Source organism: Struthio camelus, chromosome 7 (genome assembly GCF_040807025.1).
Source record: "Struthio camelus isolate bStrCam1 chromosome 7, bStrCam1.hap1, whole genome shotgun sequence".
NCBI lineage: Eukaryota > Metazoa > Chordata > Aves > Struthioniformes > Struthionidae > Struthio > Struthio camelus.
Genome location: NC_090948.1, coordinates 44,187,435 through 44,204,018, shown reverse-complemented (window position 1 = coordinate 44,204,018; position 16,584 = coordinate 44,187,435). Strand labels below are relative to the sequence as shown.

The window sequence follows — 16,584 nt, the reverse complement described above, 5'->3', positions numbered from 1 at the left end:
TCAGCCCTATCCCTCTCCAGGGAACACGTGGACTGAGGTCTGCAAAAGAGCAGCGTGTCCTTTCAGATGACAAGTCCCTAGAGCTTGGATTGCAGGTGATAACTTCCTTGTTGTGAGAAGCAGGTGACTAGAGTAGAAATGCAATGTTATCCTCTCTCATCATTCTACATACCAGCTGCCAGGTGACTTGAAGCAGAATGTTGCCAGTAGAACTGATTTTCCAAACACAAACTGCACAAATGGCAACTCCTTTGTGTGTTCCAGGTTGTAATAGTTTCAGAGACAATCTCTGACTTGGAAGGTGACAGATGCAAAGCCTCCTAGCTGTTCACAGTACCCCTGGGCTGGAAACCATTGCTCTCGGTATGCGCCAGCCCTCTCTCAAGGTCCGATATGCCCTGCAGGAAATCTGCCCACCCCTCTTCCCAACTCATGTCCTTTAGCGTTAGCAGAAGTTCGCTTTGTTAGCAGTTTAAGATCAGTTTTCTGTTAAGTGGTACCCTCGGGCAACTGAGAGCCTGGTACATGTTCCCCCTTGTTCAGGAGGCTGGAAGGCTCGCCATGTAACCAGGACAGGGAAATGGTGGCCTGTTTCAGCTAGGCTGAGCAGAAGCCACAAAACTCTGTTAGAACCTTACAGATGTATCTGATGTTAATGCCTGGGCAATGTTTTAAATCATATAAGTGGTAAGGTCTCCAGGGACCTGGTATGGGAGCAGAGGAAAGCAGCAAGAGAGGCCACCCCCGCCACCCCCAGGGCTGGCATCGGGATTAGTGGTTTGTTAACAGCCGAGCAGCCCAGGGTTTCGCCTTGAAAGAGCCACAGCATTCCTACTTCTTGTCGTGCACTGCTGAGTGCGAGCAAACTCCTCCTGAGACTGCAGGGCTCACGCCCAGCCTGGCGGCAAGCAGGTGCTTCGGAACAAAAGTGCCAAAGGGCAATGTTAACCCAGTCGGTCCGGCAAGGTGTTAATGAATTGCTGATCTCAGGAGTTGCCTCTCTCTCTCTCTCTCTCTCCGTAGACCTTCTTAGAAAGCCCTTGGTCTGCTAATTAGGGCTGCGCTCTGGAGCTGGGCTCTGTTTTTCCCCTCAGGGAGCCTGGGTAGCTCAGCTGGGAGAGCATCAGACTTTTAATCTGAGGGTCCAGGGTTCAAGCCCCTGTTCAGGCGGCGCGCGTTCCTATTTACTCAGTGCTTTCACCTTTGCACAAGAAGTGGCACTGCCAAAACGGAGGAAAGGCAGGGGGATCTGCAGAGCCACGGGGAAGCTCTTTGCATCCAACTCCTGTCTCCCACAAAAGAGGCAATCTCTCGCCTTCCTCCTAGGCAGAGCCTCAGAGAGTTACTCTCGCAGGACGCGAGCCTAACAAACTCAGGACGCCCCAAGGAAGGCATTCCGTAGCTCTGCCTTTCTGGTACCCTGAACAAGCAGGGCCCCTGCCCCATTCCGCAGCGGGCCCGCTTTTGCCCTACTCTTCCTTTTGCGACTGATTTCGTTAAAGAAGCTGTCCTTGTTGTCCTTGACATCTCCCACCAGATTAAACTCCAGAGGGGGCGGAGCCCTTCCCAGCCCCTCGGATTGCTGGTGCCTTGCTAAGGTGGCCCGCCAGCAGCTGTCGGGGTGGTTCAAGTCCCTCGTGAGGCCCAAGGCCTGTGACTGTGAGGCTACTTCCAGCTGTCCGTAGAAGGCCTCATCCACTTCTCCTTCCTCATCAGGTGGCCTGTAGCAAACACCCACAACAGTGTCACCCATGTTAGTCTGCCCTTCGATCCTTACCCGTAAGCTCTGGGTAAGGACCCATTCCAGCCGCCCTGTCACAGAAAGGACGACCCCCCTCCTCCTCCCCCCCGGCCATCCTGGTCTGTCCTTCCTCAAGAGCAGTTTAAAGCCCTCCTTACAAGGTTGGCCAGCCTGTTGGCAAAGACGCCTGTGCCTCGCTTAGCGAGGGCGGGTGCGGGGGGGGAATCCCACCTCTCCCGAGCAGATGTTGTTCTTCAAACAGGGTCCCTTGGTCACAGAAGGCAAAACCCTGTTGCCCACACCAGCTGCGCAGCCAACTGCTGACTTGCAGCATCCGTCTACTCCGCGGCACATCCTTCGCCCTCGCTGGCAGGACCAAGGAGAAAAGCGCCTGGGCCCTCGTAGTCCTGCCAGCTGTCCGCCGAGCTCTGCGGTCACCTTTGATAGGTTCCAAGTTGCCCCTGGCAGTGTGGTTGGTGCCCACATGGAGGAGCAGCTGGGGCGGGGGTGGGGCATAGTCAGAGGAGCGGACAAGCTTTGGCAGTCTCTCCGCACCATCCTAGACCTGAGCCCCTCCCCCGTCCCAGCAAGCCTCTCTGCCCAGGAGGTCAGGTCGGCAGGTGGGTGCCTCTGTCCCCCCTGCAGCAGGGAGTCCCCCACTACTAGCAGTCGCCACTCCCTCCGGCTGTTCCGGCGTGGCGCAGGGTCCCTCGGGCCAGATGCTTCATGTGAAAGCATGCCCAGCTCCAGGTGAGAAGAGACAGCACTAGCATTCTTCCTTGGAAATGTGTGAAGTTGCTCAAAGCTCATGCTGGCGACTTACTCATTAAAGCGAAGAAGCCCATCTGGAAGAGTTCCATTGGCGAAGGCTCCTATAGGCCTTGCATTGCTCAAGGCCACATGCCTGTTGTCGCCTTTTTCGCCCTCCTTTCCCTTGCTCTTGTTGTCGGCCTTTCCGACCTTGCTTTCCTGAGGTACTCGTTGGGTGCTTCTGCTGCAAGACAGCCGCCGCTTTCCTCTAGAGTGACCAATGCCTGCTGAATTTAAAGCCCCATGTCCTAGGGGAGCTCCAGAAGCTGTCAGTTGTGTGTCCGCCAGGTTGGCATTGCCTGGCAATCGATGTTTTCACTGAAGGCATGACAAGATACCAGGGTCCCAGCACTGCCGTATGAAGTTTTCTGTGCACAAAGGCTGTGCGTTGCCTGACGCCTTGCACAGGTGACGCCTGTCTCGCTGTTGCCTTGGCTGACACAAAGTTCTTGTGGCTTTTGTGGCCTCTCAGCACAAATCTTCCACTTGCTCGCCCGGAAAGTAAATTATTGGGTTATTGGGTGAGCGGGGAAGCACTGTGGGATGAGATGAGCATGGGGAAGAGGACCAGGTGGGGAGCGCTGCTGACAAGGGCTGACTGGTCAGTTGTCTGATATGAATCGTGCTTGTGTTTTGTTCCCTTCTGCGTGGGTCCTCTCTTCTCCCGACTTACGGCTTGTGTCCTTCCTTACTGATTTGTCTTGAGCCTTTGCCTGAGTGCTTCCTGCTCGTCCTGCTTCCTTCGTTAGCGGTGTCGTTTGTGCATTTGGGGCCAAAGCGCCCGCATGCGCGATGTTGGCGGGCAGCAGCAGGCCCGCAGCCCTGCCGCTACTGCTCCCTGGGGACGGGAGGGGGCCTGGGGAAATGGGAGCCCCTTGCCCTGCACCTGGCCCCAGCTGGGCCACCTGCCCTCATGCCTGGGCGACCAAATGCTGCTCATTGGCTGCTTTGGGATTTCTCTGTCTTCCTGAGCTGCTCGTTCTTCTCTGTGTATCCTCAAGAGAGTGCAATTTTTCGTTTACTTTTATTTGTCGTCCTAGTCACTCCTCCGTGTGCAACGCATTCAGAGAGATCCCCTCCAGAACGGAGAGGTGCTATTCCTGAGAGAGCTGTGTGCTGCCAAAGCCTGCACCAGCCCAGTGACCCAGCCTGCCCACTCCGAAGCAGGAGGCCCTGGGCCGGGGGAGGAGGGGGTGGGGGTGATCCCTGCCCCAGGGCAGACAGTTGATACAGAGGTGCCTGAGTCTCTGCCATGGTGCTGCCCAGGGTGGAGATGCTCAGGGCTGTGGAGAGACCTGGGAGCTACCTGTCCTGGGTGAGCTGTGTGTGAAGGAGGGCCTGCTTGTGTTGCCTGCCCCACTGAAAAGGCGCTACAGCACGCACAGATGGTGGTGCTGCAGGGCCGCAGCAGCATCACTGCAGGCACCAGGAGGGGCTCAGGAGGCACCCGGTCTCCCTGGACCTGGTATGGGAGCAGAGGAAAGCGGCAAGAGACCCCCCCCACCACCCCCAGGGCTGGCATCGGGATTAGTGGTTTGTTAACAGCCGAGCAGCCCAGGGTTTCGCCTTGAAAGAGCCACAGCATTCCTACTTCTTGTCGTGCACTGCTGAGTGCGAGCAAACTCCTCCTGAGACTGCAGGGCTCACGCCCAGCCTGGCGGCAAGCAGGTGCTTCGGAACAAAAGTGCCAAAGGGCAATGTTAACCCAGTCGGTCCGGCAAGGTGTTAATGAATTGCTGATCTCAGGAGTTGCCTCTCTCTCTCTCTCTCTCTCCGTAGACCTTCTTAGAAAGCCCTTGGTCTGCTAATTAGGGCTGCGCTCTGGAGCTGGGCTCTGTTTTTCCCCTCAGGGAGCCTGGGTAGCTCAGCTGGGAGAGCATCAGACTTTTAATCTGAGGGTCCAGGGTTCAAGCCCCTGTTCAGGCGGCGCGCGTTCCTATTTACTCAGTGCTTTCACCTTTGCACAAGAAGTGGCACTGCCAAAACGGAGGAAAGGCAGGGGGATCTGCAGAGCCACGGGGAAGCTCTTTGCATCCAACTCCTGTCTCCCACAAAAGAGGCAATCTCTCGCCTTCCTCCTAGGCAGAGCCTCAGAGAGTTACTCTCGCAGGACGCGAGCCTAACAAACTCAGGACGCCCCAAGGAAGGCATTCCGTAGCTCTGCCTTTCTGGTACCCTGAACAAGCAGGGCCCCTGCCCCATTCCGCAGCGGGCCCGCTTTTGCCCTACTCTTCCTTTTGCGACTGATTTCGTTAAAGAAGCTGTCCTTGTTGTCCTTGACATCTCCCACCAGATTAAACTCCAGAGGGGGCGGAGCCCTTCCCAGCCCCTCGGATTGCTGGTGCCTTGCTAAGGTGGCCCGCCAGCAGCTGTCGGGGTGGTTCAAGTCCCTCGTGAGGCCCAAGGCCTGTGACTGTGAGGCTACTTCCAGCTGTCCGTAGAAGGCCTCATCCACTTCTCCTTCCTCATCAGGTGGCCTGTAGCAAACACCCACAACAGTGTCACCCATGTTAGTCTGCCCTTCGATCCTTACCCGTAAGCTCTGGGTAAGGACCCATTCCAGCCGCCCTGTCACAGAAAGGACGACCCCCCTCCTCCTCCCCCCCGGCCATCCTGGTCTGTCCTTCCTCAAGAGCAGTTTAAAGCCCTCCTTACAAGGTTGGCCAGCCTGTTGGCAAAGACGCCTGTGCCTCGCTTAGCGAGGGCGGGTGCGGGGGGGGAATCCCACCTCTCCCGAGCAGATGTTGTTCTTCAAACAGGGTCCCTTGGTCACAGAAGGCAAAACCCTGTTGCCCACACCAGCTGCGCAGCCAACTGCTGACTTGCAGCATCCGTCTACTCCGCGGCACATCCTTCGCCCTCGCTGGCAGGACCAAGGAGAAAAGCGCCTGGGCCCTCGTAGTCCTGCCAGCTGTCCGCCGAGCTCTGCGGTCACCTTTGATAGGTTCCAAGTTGCCCCTGGCAGTGTGGTTGGTGCCCACATGGAGGAGCAGCTGGGGCGGGGGTGGGGCATAGTCAGAGGAGCGGACAAGCTTTGGCAGTCTCTCCGCACCATCCTAGACCTGAGCCCCTCCCCCGTCCCAGCAAGCCTCTCTGCCCAGGAGGTCAGGTCGGCAGGTGGGTGCCTCTGTCCCCCCTGCAGCAGGGAGTCCCCCACTACTAGCAGTCGCCACTCCCTCCGGCTGTTCCGGCGTGGCGCAGGGTCCCTCGGGCCAGATGCTTCATGTGAAAGCATGCCCAGCTCCAGGTGAGAAGAGACAGCACTAGCATTCTTCCTTGGAAATGTGTGAAGTTGCTCAAAGCTCATGCTGGCGACTTACTCATTAAAGCGAAGAAGCCCATCTGGAAGAGTTCCATTGGCGAAGGCTCCTATAGGCCTTGCATTGCTCAAGGCCACATGCCTGTTGTCGCCTTTTTCGCCCTCCTTTCCCTTGCTCTTGTTGTCGGCCTTTCCGACCTTGCTTTCCTGAGGTACTCGTTGGGTGCTTCTGCTGCAAGACAGCCGCCGCTTTCCTCTAGAGTGACCAATGCCTGCTGAATTTAAAGCCCCATGTCCTAGGGGAGCTCCAGAAGCTGTCAGTTGTGTGTCCGCCAGGTTGGCATTGCCTGGCAATCGATGTTTTCACTGAAGGCATGACAAGATACCAGGGTCCCAGCACTGCCGTATGAAGTTTTCTGTGCACAAAGGCTGTGCGTTGCCTGACGCCTTGCACAGGTGACGCCTGTCTCGCTGTTGCCTTGGCTGACACAAAGTTCTTGTGGCTTTTGTGGCCTCTCAGCACAAATCTTCCACTTGCTCGCCCGGAAAGTAAATTATTGGGTTATTGGGTGAGCGGGGAAGCACTGTGGGATGAGATGAGCATGGGGAAGAGGACCAGGTGGGGAGCGCTGCTGACAAGGGCTGACTGGTCAGTTGTCTGATATGAATCGTGCTTGTGTTTTGTTCCCTTCTGCGTGGGTCCTCTCTTCTCCCGACTTACGGCTTGTGTCCTTCCTTACTGATTTGTCTTGAGCCTTTGCCTGAGTGCTTCCTGCTCGTCCTGCTTCCTTCGTTAGCGGTGTCGTTTGTGCATTTGGGGCCAAAGCGCCCGCATGCGCGATGTTGGCGGGCAGCAGGGCAGCAGGGCCCGCAGCCCTGCCGCTACTGCTCCCTGGGGACGGGAGGGGGCCTGGGGAAATGGGAGCCCCTTGCCCTGCACCTGGCCCCAGCTGGGCCACCTGCCCTCATGCCTGGGCGACCAAATGCTGCTCATTGGCTGCTTTGGGATTTCTCTGTCTTCCTGAGCTGCTCGTTCTTCTCTGTGTATCCTCAAGAGAGTGCAATTTTTCGTTTACTTTTATTTGTCGTCCTAGTCACTCCTCCGTGTGCAACGCATTCAGAGAGATCCCCTCCAGAACGGAGAGGTGCTATTCCTGAGAGAGCTGTGTGCTGCCAAAGCCTGCACCAGCCCAGTGACCCAGCCTGCCCACTCCGAAGCAGGAGGCCCTGGGCCGGGGGAGGAGGGGGTGGGGGTGATCCCTGCCCCAGGGCAGACAGTTGATACAGAGGTGCCTGAGTCTCTGCCATGGTGCTGCCCAGGGTGGAGATGCTCAGGGCTGTGGAGAGACCTGGGAGCTACCTGTCCTGGGTGAGCTGTGTGTGAAGGAGGGCCTGCTTGTGTTGCCTGCCCCACTGAAAAGGCGCTACAGCACGCACAGATGGTGGTGCTGCAGGGCCGCAGCAGCATCACTGCAGGCACCAGGAGGGGCTCAGGAGGCACCCGGTCTCCCTGGACCTGGTATGGGAGCAGAGGAAAGCGGCAAGAGACCCCCCCCACCACCCCCAGGGCTGGCATCGGGATTAGTGGTTTGTTAACAGCCGAGCAGCCCAGGGTTTCGCCTTGAAAGAGCCACAGCATTCCTACTTCTTGTCGTGCACTGCTGAGTGCGAGCAAACTCCTCCTGAGACTGCAGGGCTCACGCCCAGCCTGGCGGCAAGCAGGTGCTTCGGAACAAAAGTGCCAAAGGGCAATGTTAACCCAGTCGGTCCGGCAAGGTGTTAATGAATTGCTGATCTCAGGAGTTGCCTCTCTCTCTCTCTCTCTCTCCGTAGACCTTCTTAGAAAGCCCTTGGTCTGCTAATTAGGGCTGCGCTCTGGAGCTGGGCTCTGTTTTTCCCCTCAGGGAGCCTGGGTAGCTCAGCTGGGAGAGCATCAGACTTTTAATCTGAGGGTCCAGGGTTCAAGCCCCTGTTCAGGCGGCGCGCGTTCCTATTTACTCAGTGCTTTCACCTTTGCACAAGAAGTGGCACTGCCAAAACGGAGGAAAGGCAGGGGGATCTGCAGAGCCACGGGGAAGCTCTTTGCATCCAACTCCTGTCTCCCACAAAAGAGGCAATCTCTCGCCTTCCTCCTAGGCAGAGCCTCAGAGAGTTACTCTCGCAGGACGCGAGCCTAACAAACTCAGGACGCCCCAAGGAAGGCATTCCGTAGCTCTGCCTTTCTGGTACCCTGAACAAGCAGGGCCCCTGCCCCATTCCGCAGCGGGCCCGCTTTTGCCCTACTCTTCCTTTTGCGACTGATTTCGTTAAAGAAGCTGTCCTTGTTGTCCTTGACATCTCCCACCAGATTAAACTCCAGAGGGGGCGGAGCCCTTCCCAGCCCCTCGGATTGCTGGTGCCTTGCTAAGGTGGCCCGCCAGCAGCTGTCGGGGTGGTTCAAGTCCCTCGTGAGGCCCAAGGCCTGTGACTGTGAGGCTACTTCCAGCTGTCCGTAGAAGGCCTCATCCACTTCTCCTTCCTCATCAGGTGGCCTGTAGCAAACACCCACAACAGTGTCACCCATGTTAGTCTGCCCTTCGATCCTTACCCGTAAGCTCTGGGTAAGGACCCATTCCAGCCGCCCTGTCACAGAAAGGACGACCCCCCTCCTCCTCCCCCCCGGCCATCCTGGTCTGTCCTTCCTCAAGAGCAGTTTAAAGCCCTCCTTACAAGGTTGGCCAGCCTGTTGGCAAAGACGCCTGTGCCTCGCTTAGCGAGGGCGGGTGCGGGGGGGGAATCCCACCTCTCCCGAGCAGATGTTGTTCTTCAAACAGGGTCCCTTGGTCACAGAAGGCAAAACCCTGTTGCCCACACCAGCTGCGCAGCCAACTGCTGACTTGCAGCATCCGTCTACTCCGCGGCACATCCTTCGCCCTCGCTGGCAGGACCAAGGAGAAAAGCGCCTGGGCCCTCGTAGTCCTGCCAGCTGTCCGCCGAGCTCTGCGGTCACCTTTGATAGGTTCCAAGTTGCCCCTGGCAGTGTGGTTGGTGCCCACATGGAGGAGCAGCTGGGGCGGGGGTGGGGCATAGTCAGAGGAGCGGACAAGCTTTGGCAGTCTCTCCGCACCATCCTAGACCTGAGCCCCTCCCCCGTCCCAGCAAGCCTCTCTGCCCAGGAGGTCAGGTCGGCAGGTGGGTGCCTCTGTCCCCCCTGCAGCAGGGAGTCCCCCACTACTAGCAGTCGCCACTCCCTCCGGCTGTTCCGGCGTGGCGCAGGGTCCCTCGGGCCAGATGCTTCATGTGAAAGCATGCCCAGCTCCAGGTGAGAAGAGACAGCACTAGCATTCTTCCTTGGAAATGTGTGAAGTTGCTCAAAGCTCATGCTGGCGACTTACTCATTAAAGCGAAGAAGCCCATCTGGAAGAGTTCCATTGGCGAAGGCTCCTATAGGCCTTGCATTGCTCAAGGCCACATGCCTGTTGTCGCCTTTTTCGCCCTCCTTTCCCTTGCTCTTGTTGTCGGCCTTTCCGACCTTGCTTTCCTGAGGTACTCGTTGGGTGCTTCTGCTGCAAGACAGCCGCCGCTTTCCTCTAGAGTGACCAATGCCTGCTGAATTTAAAGCCCCATGTCCTAGGGGAGCTCCAGAAGCTGTCAGTTGTGTGTCCGCCAGGTTGGCATTGCCTGGCAATCGATGTTTTCACTGAAGGCATGACAAGATACCAGGGTCCCAGCACTGCCGTATGAAGTTTTCTGTGCACAAAGGCTGTGCGTTGCCTGACGCCTTGCACAGGTGACGCCTGTCTCGCTGTTGCCTTGGCTGACACAAAGTTCTTGTGGCTTTTGTGGCCTCTCAGCACAAATCTTCCACTTGCTCGCCCGGAAAGTAAATTATTGGGTTATTGGGTGAGCGGGGAAGCACTGTGGGATGAGATGAGCATGGGGAAGAGGACCAGGTGGGGAGCGCTGCTGACAAGGGCTGACTGGTCAGTTGTCTGATATGAATCGTGCTTGTGTTTTGTTCCCTTCTGCGTGGGTCCTCTCTTCTCCCGACTTACGGCTTGTGTCCTTCCTTACTGATTTGTCTTGAGCCTTTGCCTGAGTGCTTCCTGCTCGTCCTGCTTCCTTCGTTAGCGGTGTCGTTTGTGCATTTGGGGCCAAAGCGCCCGCATGCGCGATGTTGGCGGGCAGCAGGGGCAGGGCCCGCAGCCCTGCCGCTACTGCTCCCTGGGGACGGGAGGGGGCCTGGGGAAATGGGAGCCCCTTGCCCTGCACCTGGCCCCAGCTGGGCCACCTGCCCTCATGCCTGGGCGACCAAATGCTGCTCATTGGCTGCTTTGGGATTTCTCTGTCTTCCTGAGCTGCTCGTTCTTCTCTGTGTATCCTCAAGAGAGTGCAATTTTTCGTTTACTTTTATTTGTCGTCCTAGTCACTCCTCCGTGTGCAACGCATTCAGAGAGATCCCCTCCAGAACGGAGAGGTGCTATTCCTGAGAGAGCTGTGTGCTGCCAAAGCCTGCACCAGCCCAGTGACCCAGCCTGCCCACTCCGAAGCAGGAGGCCCTGGGCCGGGGGAGGAGGGGGTGGGGGTGATCCCTGCCCCAGGGCAGACAGTTGATACAGAGGTGCCTGAGTCTCTGCCATGGTGCTGCCCAGGGTGGAGATGCTCAGGGCTGTGGAGAGACCTGGGAGCTACCTGTCCTGGGTGAGCTGTGTGTGAAGGAGGGCCTGCTTGTGTTGCCTGCCCCACTGAAAAGGCGCTACAGCACGCACAGATGGTGGTGCTGCAGGGCCGCAGCAGCATCACTGCAGGCACCAGGAGGGGCTCAGGAGGCACCCGGTCTCCCTGGACCTGGTATGGGAGCAGAGGAAAGCGGCAAGAGACCCCCCCCCACCACCCCCAGGGCTGGCATCGGGATTAGTGGTTTGTTAACAGCCGAGCAGCCCAGGGTTTCGCCTTGAAAGAGCCACAGCATTCCTACTTCTTGTCGTGCACTGCTGAGTGCGAGCAAACTCCTCCTGAGACTGCAGGGCTCACGCCCAGCCTGGCGGCAAGCAGGTGCTTCGGAACAAAAGTGCCAAAGGGCAATGTTAACCCAGTCGGTCCGGCAAGGTGTTAATGAATTGCTGATCTCAGGAGTTGCCTCTCTCTCTCTCTCTCTCTCCGTAGACCTTCTTAGAAAGCCCTTGGTCTGCTAATTAGGGCTGCGCTCTGGAGCTGGGCTCTGTTTTTCCCCTCAGGGAGCCTGGGTAGCTCAGCTGGGAGAGCATCAGACTTTTAATCTGAGGGTCCAGGGTTCAAGCCCCTGTTCAGGCGGCGCGCGTTCCTATTTACTCAGTGCTTTCACCTTTGCACAAGAAGTGGCACTGCCAAAACGGAGGAAAGGCAGGGGGATCTGCAGAGCCACGGGGAAGCTCTTTGCATCCAACTCCTGTCTCCCACAAAAGAGGCAATCTCTCGCCTTCCTCCTAGGCAGAGCCTCAGAGAGTTACTCTCGCAGGACGCGAGCCTAACAAACTCAGGACGCCCCAAGGAAGGCATTCCGTAGCTCTGCCTTTCTGGTACCCTGAACAAGCAGGGCCCCTGCCCCATTCCGCAGCGGGCCCGCTTTTGCCCTACTCTTCCTTTTGCGACTGATTTCGTTAAAGAAGCTGTCCTTGTTGTCCTTGACATCTCCCACCAGATTAAACTCCAGAGGGGGCGGAGCCCTTCCCAGCCCCTCGGATTGCTGGTGCCTTGCTAAGGTGGCCCGCCAGCAGCTGTCGGGGTGGTTCAAGTCCCTCGTGAGGCCCAAGGCCTGTGACTGTGAGGCTACTTCCAGCTGTCCGTAGAAGGCCTCATCCACTTCTCCTTCCTCATCAGGTGGCCTGTAGCAAACACCCACAACAGTGTCACCCATGTTAGTCTGCCCTTCGATCCTTACCCGTAAGCTCTGGGTAAGGACCCATTCCAGCCGCCCTGTCACAGAAAGGACGACCCCCCTCCTCCTCCCCCCCGGCCATCCTGGTCTGTCCTTCCTCAAGAGCAGTTTAAAGCCCTCCTTACAAGGTTGGCCAGCCTGTTGGCAAAGACGCCTGTGCCTCGCTTAGCGAGGGCGGGTGCGGGGGGGGAATCCCACCTCTCCCGAGCAGATGTTGTTCTTCAAACAGGGTCCCTTGGTCACAGAAGGCAAAACCCTGTTGCCCACACCAGCTGCGCAGCCAACTGCTGACTTGCAGCATCCGTCTACTCCGCGGCACATCCTTCGCCCTCGCTGGCAGGACCAAGGAGAAAAGCGCCTGGGCCCTCGTAGTCCTGCCAGCTGTCCGCCGAGCTCTGCGGTCACCTTTGATAGGTTCCAAGTTGCCCCTGGCAGTGTGGTTGGTGCCCACATGGAGGAGCAGCTGGGGCGGGGGTGGGGCATAGTCAGAGGAGCGGACAAGCTTTGGCAGTCTCTCCGCACCATCCTAGACCTGAGCCCCTCCCCCGTCCCAGCAAGCCTCTCTGCCCAGGAGGTCAGGTCGGCAGGTGGGTGCCTCTGTCCCCCCTGCAGCAGGGAGTCCCCCACTACTAGCAGTCGCCACTCCCTCCGGCTGTTCCGGCGTGGCGCAGGGTCCCTCGGGCCAGATGCTTCATGTGAAAGCATGCCCAGCTCCAGGTGAGAAGAGACAGCACTAGCATTCTTCCTTGGAAATGTGTGAAGTTGCTCAAAGCTCATGCTGGCGACTTACTCATTAAAGCGAAGAAGCCCATCTGGAAGAGTTCCATTGGCGAAGGCTCCTATAGGCCTTGCATTGCTCAAGGCCACATGCCTGTTGTCGCCTTTTTCGCCCTCCTTTCCCTTGCTCTTGTTGTCGGCCTTTCCGACCTTGCTTTCCTGAGGTACTCGTTGGGTGCTTCTGCTGCAAGACAGCCGCCGCTTTCCTCTAGAGTGACCAATGCCTGCTGAATTTAAAGCCCCATGTCCTAGGGGAGCTCCAGAAGCTGTCAGTTGTGTGTCCGCCAGGTTGGCATTGCCTGGCAATCGATGTTTTCACTGAAGGCATGACAAGATACCAGGGTCCCAGCACTGCCGTATGAAGTTTTCTGTGCACAAAGGCTGTGCGTTGCCTGACGCCTTGCACAGGTGACGCCTGTCTCGCTGTTGCCTTGGCTGACACAAAGTTCTTGTGGCTTTTGTGGCCTCTCAGCACAAATCTTCCACTTGCTCGCCCGGAAAGTAAATTATTGGGTTATTGGGTGAGCGGGGAAGCACTGTGGGATGAGATGAGCATGGGGAAGAGGACCAGGTGGGGAGCGCTGCTGACAAGGGCTGACTGGTCAGTTGTCTGATATGAATCGTGCTTGTGTTTTGTTCCCTTCTGCGTGGGTCCTCTCTTCTCCCGACTTACGGCTTGTGTCCTTCCTTACTGATTTGTCTTGAGCCTTTGCCTGAGTGCTTCCTGCTCGTCCTGCTTCCTTCGTTAGCGGTGTCGTTTGTGCATTTGGGGCCAAAGCGCCCGCATGCGCGATGTTGGCGGGCAGCAGGGGCAGGGCCCGCAGCCCTGCCGCTACTGCTCCCTGGGGACGGGAGGGGGCCTGGGGAAATGGGAGCCCCTTGCCCTGCACCTGGCCCCAGCTGGGCCACCTGCCCTCATGCCTGGGCGACCAAATGCTGCTCATTGGCTGCTTTGGGATTTCTCTGTCTTCCTGAGCTGCTCGTTCTTCTCTGTGTATCCTCAAGAGAGTGCAATTTTTCGTTTACTTTTATTTGTCGTCCTAGTCACTCCTCCGTGTGCAACGCATTCAGAGAGATCCCCTCCAGAACGGAGAGGTGCTATTCCTGAGAGAGCTGTGTGCTGCCAAAGCCTGCACCAGCCCAGTGACCCAGCCTGCCCACTCCGAAGCAGGAGGCCCTGGGCCGGGGGAGGAGGGGGTGGGGGTGATCCCTGCCCCAGGGCAGACAGTTGATACAGAGGTGCCTGAGTCTCTGCCATGGTGCTGCCCAGGGTGGAGATGCTCAGGGCTGTGGAGAGACCTGGGAGCTACCTGTCCTGGGTGAGCTGTGTGTGAAGGAGGGCCTGCTTGTGTTGCCTGCCCCACTGAAAAGGCGCTACAGCACGCACAGATGGTGGTGCTGCAGGGCCGCAGCAGCATCACTGCAGGCACCAGGAGGGGCTCAGGAGGCACCCGGTCTCCCTGGACCTGGTATGGGAGCAGAGGAAAGCGGCAAGAGACCCCCCCCACCACCCCCAGGGCTGGCATCGGGATTAGTGGTTTGTTAACAGCCGAGCAGCCCAGGGTTTCGCCTTGAAAGAGCCACAGCATTCCTACTTCTTGTCGTGCACTGCTGAGTGCGAGCAAACTCCTCCTGAGACTGCAGGGCTCACGCCCAGCCTGGCGGCAAGCAGGTGCTTCGGAACAAAAGTGCCAAAGGGCAATGTTAACCCAGTCGGTCCGGCAAGGTGTTAATGAATTGCTGATCTCAGGAGTTGCCTCTCTCTCTCTCTCTCTCTCCGTAGACCTTCTTAGAAAGCCCTTGGTCTGCTAATTAGGGCTGCGCTCTGGAGCTGGGCTCTGTTTTTCCCCTCAGGGAGCCTGGGTAGCTCAGCTGGGAGAGCATCAGACTTTTAATCTGAGGGTCCAGGGTTCAAGCCCCTGTTCAGGCGGCGCGCGTTCCTATTTACTCAGTGCTTTCACCTTTGCACAAGAAGTGGCACTGCCAAAACGGAGGAAAGGCAGGGGGATCTGCAGAGCCACGGGGAAGCTCTTTGCATCCAACTCCTGTCTCCCACAAAAGAGGCAATCTCTCGCCTTCCTCCTAGGCAGAGCCTCAGAGAGTTACTCTCGCAGGACGCGAGCCTAACAAACTCAGGACGCCCCAAGGAAGGCATTCCGTAGCTCTGCCTTTCTGGTACCCTGAACAAGCAGGGCCCCTGCCCCATTCCGCAGCGGGCCCGCTTTTGCCCTACTCTTCCTTTTGCGACTGATTTCGTTAAAGAAGCTGTCCTTGTTGTCCTTGACATCTCCCACCAGATTAAACTCCAGAGGGGGCGGAGCCCTTCCCAGCCCCTCGGATTGCTGGTGCCTTGCTAAGGTGGCCCGCCAGCAGCTGTCGGGGTGGTTCAAGTCCCTCGTGAGGCCCAAGGCCTGTGACTGTGAGGCTACTTCCAGCTGTCCGTAGAAGGCCTCATCCACTTCTCCTTCCTCATCAGGTGGCCTGTAGCAAACACCCACAACAGTGTCACCCATGTTAGTCTGCCCTTCGATCCTTACCCGTAAGCTCTGGGTAAGGACCCATTCCAGCCGCCCTGTCACAGAAAGGACGACCCCCCTCCTCCTCCCCCCCGGCCATCCTGGTCTGTCCTTCCTCAAGAGCAGTTTAAAGCCCTCCTTACAAGGTTGGCCAGCCTGTTGGCAAAGACGCCTGTGCCTCGCTTAGCGAGGGCGGGTGCGGGGGGGGAATCCCACCTCTCCCGAGCAGATGTTGTTCTTCAAACAGGGTCCCTTGGTCACAGAAGGCAAAACCCTGTTGCCCACACCAGCTGCGCAGCCAACTGCTGACTTGCAGCATCCGTCTACTCCGCGGCACATCCTTCGCCCTCGCTGGCAGGACCAAGGAGAAAAGCGCCTGGGCCCTCGTAGTCCTGCCAGCTGTCCGCCGAGCTCTGCGGTCACCTTTGATAGGTTCCAAGTTGCCCCTGGCAGTGTGGTTGGTGCCCACATGGAGGAGCAGCTGGGGCGGGGGTGGGGCATAGTCAGAGGAGCGGACAAGCTTTGGCAGTCTCTCCGCACCATCCTAGACCTGAGCCCCTCCCCCGTCCCAGCAAGCCTCTCTGCCCAGGAGGTCAGGTCGGCAGGTGGGTGCCTCTGTCCCCCCTGCAGCAGGGAGTCCCCCACTACTAGCAGTCGCCACTCCCTCCGGCTGTTCCGGCGTGGCGCAGGGTCCCTCGGGCCAGATGCTTCATGTGAAAGCATGCCCAGCTCCAGGTGAGAAGAGACAGCACTAGCATTCTTCCTTGGAAATGTGTGAAGTTGCTCAAAGCTCATGCTGGCGACTTACTCATTAAAGCGAAGAAGCCCATCTGGAAGAGTTCCATTGGCGAAGGCTCCTATAGGCCTTGCATTGCTCAAGGCCACATGCCTGTTGTCGCCTTTTTCGCCCTCCTTTCCCTTGCTCTTGTTGTCGGCCTTTCCGACCTTGCTTTCCTGAGGTACTCGTTGGGTGCTTCTGCTGCAAGACAGCCGCCGCTTTCCTCTAGAGTGACCAATGCCTGCTGAATTTAAAGCCCCATGTCCTAGGGGAGCTCCAGAAGCTGTCAGTTGTGTGTCCGCCAGGTTGGCATTGCCTGGCAATCGATGTTTTCACTGAAGGCATGACAAGATACCAGGGTCCCAGCACTGCCGTATGAAGTTTTCTGTGCACAAAGGCTGTGCGTTGCCTGACGCCTTGCACAGGTGACGCCTGTCTCGCTGTTGCCTTGGCTGACACAAAGTTCTTGTGGCTTTTGTGGCCTCTCAGCACAAATCTTCCACTTGCTCGCCCGGAAAGTAAATTATTGGGTTATTGGGTGAGCGGGGAAGCACTGTGGGATGAGATGAGCATGGGGAAGAGGACCAGGTGGGGAGCGCTGCTGACAAGGGCTGACTGGTCAGTTGTCTGATATGAATCGTGCTTGTGTTTTGTTCCCTTCTGCGTGGGTCCTCTCTTCTCCCGACTTACGGCTTGTGTCCTTCCTTACTGATTTGTCTTGAGCCTTTGCCTGAGTGCTTCCTGCTCGTCCTGCTTCCTTCGTTAGCGGTGTCGTTTGTGCATTTGGGGCCAAAGCGCCCGCATGCG

General features: G+C 57.8%; 5 non-coding genes across 5 annotated transcripts; all 5 read left to right on the top strand.

Annotated features, from left to right (window-relative positions):
• The first annotated feature begins 1,097 nt into the window (after positions 1–1,097).
• Positions 1,098–1,170, top strand: TRNAK-UUU (transfer RNA lysine (anticodon UUU)). The gene has a single exon. It is a non-coding gene; the product is annotated as a tRNA-Lys (tRNA).
• A 3,234-nt stretch (positions 1,171–4,404) lies between these two features.
• On the top strand, positions 4,405–4,477 carry TRNAK-UUU (transfer RNA lysine (anticodon UUU)). The gene has a single exon. It is a non-coding gene; the product is annotated as a tRNA-Lys (tRNA).
• A 3,240-nt stretch (positions 4,478–7,717) lies between these two features.
• Positions 7,718–7,790, top strand: TRNAK-UUU (transfer RNA lysine (anticodon UUU)). The gene has a single exon. It is a non-coding gene; the product is annotated as a tRNA-Lys (tRNA).
• A 3,239-nt stretch (positions 7,791–11,029) lies between these two features.
• On the top strand, positions 11,030–11,102 carry TRNAK-UUU (transfer RNA lysine (anticodon UUU)). Its single transcript has one exon. It is a non-coding gene; the product is annotated as a tRNA-Lys (tRNA).
• Positions 11,103–14,340: 3,238 nt separating this feature from the next.
• TRNAK-UUU (transfer RNA lysine (anticodon UUU)) lies at positions 14,341–14,413 on the top strand. The gene has a single exon. It is a non-coding gene; the product is annotated as a tRNA-Lys (tRNA).
• Positions 14,414–16,584: the final 2,171 nt, after the last annotated feature.